Source organism: Panthera uncia (assembly GCF_023721935.1).
Source record: "Panthera uncia isolate 11264 chromosome D3 unlocalized genomic scaffold, Puncia_PCG_1.0 HiC_scaffold_8, whole genome shotgun sequence".
Lineage (NCBI taxonomy): Eukaryota > Metazoa > Chordata > Mammalia > Carnivora > Felidae > Panthera > Panthera uncia.
The window spans coordinates 7,961,643-7,967,642 of NW_026057586.1; positions in this window are offsets into that span (position 1 = coordinate 7,961,643).

Here is a 6,000-nt window from a genome sequence, read left to right on the forward strand (position 1 = left end):
TTACATTTAAGTCTTTAATCCATTTTGAGTTAGTTTTTGCAAGTGGTACAAAGTAGGAGACCAACTTAATTCTTTTGCATGTGGTTATCCAGTTTTCCCATCACCATGTGTTGAAATCATATTTATTCTAGTGTCTATGACGGGCATGACCCAAACTTTGCTGATCATGCACCCTTCCCCTTGTCCACAGGGACTGGCTAGGGGTTTGGGGTGAAATTTGATGTTTGATATGTGTCCTGAGAGTGGAGGTTTCTCTTTTCGTTTTGAACTATAAACTGCAAACGTAGTCACTAGTCACTGGGAACATTTTATTTCATTGACTCTGTGCAATCTGTTCTTTTAGTTTACCTTTTAAACTGTATAATGTCGTGTGGTGAGTTTTAAAGTTCACATGTTACAAACGCACAGAATGAAACTTGGTAATACATATTCATATGGTTTGCAAGTCTCTGATATACTATTCAGTTGAAGGCCAGTTTCATTTCAGTCTCCTGAGTAGCACAGGAGAAAAGCATTATTTAATGTAAAGCTTGAAAACAAACTGAGAAATAGTTTGGTAGAAGAAGAAAGATGGAAATTGTATGCTTCTAAAAAAAAAAAGGTTCCCACTGCCAACATGTTTTTAATTGAAAAAATAAAAAATAAAAAGCCTTTGACCTGCTGTCATAATTGAAAAAGAACCTCTCAGATTCCATTGTTCTTGGAGCATACCTGGAATCCTGAGCACCATTGCCTCAAATGTCAATAAAAAAAATTGCCACGCACTAGGCTGCTGTGCATTTTCGCAGGCTTAGGTGTTTATCAGTGCAACACACATTCATGGGACACTTACTATGTTCTGGGCCTGGGCCATCCAGGTGTGAAACACGGAGCTCCCGGTGAAGCAGCTCACAGCCCTCAGGGCACGGACACATACACACAGGAATTGCCAGTTGATAAGGCAAATACAACAGCTGTGGGCTCTGAGGGTCCAGTGGAGGAAGTGCTGAACTTTACCTGGCTCTAGACCTCTAATGCTGAAAATGGCACTTACTGGGTAGTTAATGTTGACGCCAGCAGGGATCTTAAAGCTAGCTCAGCTCACCATTGCATTTGGGTTATTTCTGAAATTAGAAAGTAGTACTATTTGAACTTATATTCAGACAAAGCCACAGGAGATAGAAAAGTACCTAAATCTCAAAGAGGAGGAGTAGACAAGAAAGAGGTTTGGCCTGGATGGACTTGGGACTTGGAATTATGTGGATTTGAACCCCAGGACCCTCTAGAGTAGGAGAAAGTGGACCCTCCCTCACACAAAATACACACACACACACACACACACATCATGTGAATATATACATATACATACACATACACATACACATATACATATACGTATACGTATACATATACATATACGTATACATATACGAGTTTAGAGAAGATGCCTAGAGACAGAAGGATTGACACCAAGCCACATACACCTTCAAACGGATCACTTAGCACCGTTCAGGCTCCACCATGCTCGGACTCTGATGCCCTGTGCTGGACCAGGCCATGCTCTTGTGCACAATCTCCGCCACGTGACTCAGGCTCCAGGGCCACACGCAGATGCCCTTACCTGGACCCCATCACCTTGCCCTGGGCCATGACACCCACCCCAGATTGAATGTCCACTGGCTCCCACAAGTAGGCTATTTCCGATTATGCAGGGATCCTCGAACTCGTTTTACCGTTGGGGGCCATTCTATCACAACCTCACTCTCTGAGAAGTTTGAGTCGTGTGTTATCGTTCTATGGCCCCAGTGAAAGCTAAAGGTCCGTCTCCCCTCTGAGTAGAGCTGATAAGAGCACAGATCAAATTAATGTGACTACTGAATTAAACAGAAAATGGCTATCCGTTTCTATTCCATATTCAGAGAACTGTAGATCTCAAGTACTCAGACAACAGTCACTAATTTCCTTCCTTCTGCTTGATTTATTGGGTGAGACATTTCATATATTTGAATTCGGTATGTGTCTGTGTGTGTGTGTTTCATGGAGACTTCATACATTCTAGCATTTTAGGATGGCTAAATGTTTATTCTTTAGTCTCGGATCTTTTTTTTTTTTTTTTAGCATATCTTGTTGGTACTTTATAGAGAAGAATGAAGAATAAATATTTCTCACCTGGATACCATTCTAGAATGACAGAAAACATTCGTGGCAAGGGTTTCACTTTTACTTCCACTCACTGAGGAGCTACTTCTCATCTCTGAGAATTTGAACCCACCTTAAGATCTGTCTTCTGAACTTTCAAGGACCCTTTAGAATTTGGGGTTTGCATTTTGATTTGGTGTTATATCTGGTTTAGTTTTGGCATAAACATTCTTCAGTCCTTTTTCCTCTGTGTACTTTCCCCAAGATGTCATATCACCTCCTCTGACTTCACTTATTACCTCTAGTGGGAAGACCCAGGTCAACTTGTAAACTGGGGCTCTCATTCCTACTGTTGCTTCCTGCCATCCATTTGCCTCCATCAAGGCCTGATTTCTCACATCCTTTTTATTTTTTTAAGTTTATTTATTTATTGATGGGGAAGGGGAGAGAGCAGGGAGAGAGGGAGAGAGAATCCCAAGCAGGATCTGAGCTGTCAGTGTGGGTCCCAACATGGGGCTCGATCCCACACACCATGAGACCATGATCTTAGCGGAAATCAAGAGCCGGACATCGAGAGCTGGACACTTAACAGACTGAGCCACCCAGGCATCCCTCACATCCTTTTAAAGCTAAGTAGCCGCCTCTCCCAGATGCGTTATTCCTCCAGATTCCATGCCATCCTGTAACTGGTTTGCTAAAGTTGACAGCCTCAGTCACTGACAAATAGTCACAGCAGGATGTGCAGAAACCGCAGAGAATCGCTAAATGGGATTTACAGAGTTGTTAGGTCATCTTGCCTGCCCACAGATTATTTTACAGAAGTTATGCAAATTGAAAAATATTGAACAGAAAAAAAGATGGAGTTGGAAAAGGAATAAAATGTGCTTCTAGAAGTTCATGTTTGTCTCCTCTTCTAAAATGTTTCCACACCTTCAGGAGACAACAATTTTGTGCTCTCATATCCACCGACCTTGTCAAAATTGCCACATCATTGAGTGTGTTTCGTAACAGCTAGCTCCCAGAACACTCTCCAGAATGGGCCCTTCTTCACTGTCTACGTCCATTTCTTCAAGGACCTCAGATCATTAGATTCACAAAGCTAACTTGACCTCAACCTGTGGGTCACTAAAGTAAAAGGTGCCTTAGTACCTGGTTATATAATCAAATATATAATGATGCTAAGTATTTCAAGCTCTCCAAAATGAGGACCAAACTGTATCCACCTAGCTCTCATAAAAATGGCGTAATCCCTTTTCTTTCGTTCAGTGATAATGCACGGAGGAAGGAATTCATGTCATCTCTAATGCCAGATTTGCATAAACAGTGAGGCTGGATCATTTAAATTCAGCTTCTCTTCGACTGATCCACTGAACACAGATGAGTGTGTGAGATGAACATTTCAACCAGACTGAAACTTAGGCTGCCTTCGGTCAGTCTGCAGAGAATCTGTGGTAGGCTGTGTGGGTACCACCATGACCCCTGCTCATCAGCAGAGGCTCCTCGCATCGCAGTGGTGGGACATGACTGCAGAACCACGTTGGAATGTTTTCAGGAGGACTCAAGAGCATGATGCCTCACAGGGAGGATGCGGTGGTCCAGAAGAGAGGCTTTTCCACATTTGAGAAAGGATAGGGTGGCACTTGGTGAAAGACATTGTTCAAGAAAGGAATGATCAGCATTTTCCTTGTCATAATGATGTCAATACCGATGACCAATTTTTAAAAACTCATTATTATCATATGTTGGGAAGACGGGAGGAGGAAGTGAATATGGATGGACGTGTGTGAAGGAAAACAGCATCAGCTGTGGATTGCTGATCGAGTATTTTGTGAACAATGTGAAGTTACATTCCCCAGGAGTGTCAGAGGAGGGTCATACAGATTGATGAGAAAATGCTTTAGCATTTCGAAACAACTCAAGCAGTTGTCATTTTGTTTGCCTCTGAGTTTGAATAATTTTTTTTTCCTTCACGTGTACAAGACAGACAGCATGCTGTAGAAAGGGAAGAGATAATGTTTGAAATAGGTGAATCCAGAAGTAACAGAATAGGCATATTATTTAGGAATATGGCTTAAGAAAAACAGCCAGAAGATTTGAGAATGATTGTTTCTGGGGACCAGCAAAGCCAGGGGAGGAGGCACAAGGTAGAGGAAGTTTCTGAAATGCCTTTCTGGCCGTAGTGTATAATTACGGGAAAAGGTTTAGAGATGCGTTCCATCATCGACAAAGGTGCTTGCCCACGTATGTCCCGTGGGTGGCTTTATGTCCCGTGGGTGGGCGGGAGGTGCTGAGAGCCCTTCCAGGGGCGAGAAGCACAGCCTCCAGTGCAGCAGGGAGGCCACAGACACCGTGGTGACCGGCAGGGCCCTGCAGGCACAGGTGTTAACAGGGCCTGGCTGTGGGAGTTTAACTTGTGTTAGGAGACAGGGCTGTGTCTGTGAAGTGGGCCTTTGCCCTGGATGGGGTGCTGGGGACTTCGTGACAGGAGGAGGGACGGTGGAGAGAAGCTGAATTGGTGCAGAAGCCGCAGACGCTTGTGTTAACCGGAAGAAGCGTTTGGTGATTGTTGTGGTTTGTGCAGGCACTCGGTTTTGTCTGCACCTGGAGAGGACTCCAGCGTGGCCTTGTATTTCTGTGTCCCAGGCTGCTCTCAGCAGTTTCTTGAGGAGCCCTGGTTTCTTTATAGGGAATGAGATCTAGAAACAAGTCGTGGGGGTGGATAGGTTTATGCACAGCTGTTGGCCTGTCACTGCTTCCAGACCCTTTCAGTGGACAGAGCTAGGGAACATTGTTATTTTATTTTATTTTATTTTATTTTATTTTATTTTATTTTATTTTTCATTTTATTTTTTCATTTCATTTCATTTATTTTACTGTACCCTTTTACTTTTTATTTAAATTTTAGTTAACATACAGCGCAATATTGGTTTCAAGATAGAATTCAGTGATTCATCCCTTACATACAACACCCAGTGCTCATCACAACACCTGTCCTCCTTTTTGGAAAAAAAAAAAAAAAAGTTTATTTATTTATTTGGAGAGAGAAAGAGAGAGAGAGAGTGTGAGAGTCGGGGAAAGGCAGAGAAAGGGAGAGAATCCCAAGCAGGCTCTGAGCTGTCAGCACAGAGCCCGATCCCGGGCTCAAACTCACAAGTCGTGAGATTACGACCTGAGACATAACCCAGTCTGAAGCTTAACTGACTGAGCCACCCAGGTGCTCCATAAGTGCCCTCCTTAATCCCCATCGCCCATCTTGCCCACCCCCCCACCCACCTCCCTCCATCAACCCTCAGATTGTTCTCTATTGTTAAAGGTCTCTTGTGGTTTGTTTCTCTCTCTCATCCCCCCCCCCCATATGTTGATCTGTTTTGTTCCTTAAATTTTACATATGAATGAAATCGTATGGTGTTTGTCTTTCTCTGATTGACTTATTTTGCTTAGCATAATACATTCTAGCTACATCCACGTCATAGCAATGGTAAGATTTCATTCTTTTTGATGGCTGAGTAATGTTCCTGTGTGTGTGTGTGTGTGTGTGTGTGTGTGTGTGTGTGTGTGTATACACCTTCTTTATCCATTCATCAGTCAATGGACATTTGGGCTCTCTCCATAGTTTGGCTATTGTTGATAATGTTGATTATGCTGCTGTAAACATCGGGTTGCATGTACCCTTTTGAATCTATATTTTTGTATCCTTTGGGTAAATACCTAGTAGTGCAATTGCTGGATTTTAGGGTAGTTCTATTTTTAGTTTTTGGAGGAAACTCCATACTATTCTCCAGAGTGGCTGCACCAGTTTGCATTTAGGGAACATATATTTTAAGTTCATGAGTTTACACTGATAACTTTATTATTAGCTTAGGAACACAGAGTTCTTCTCCT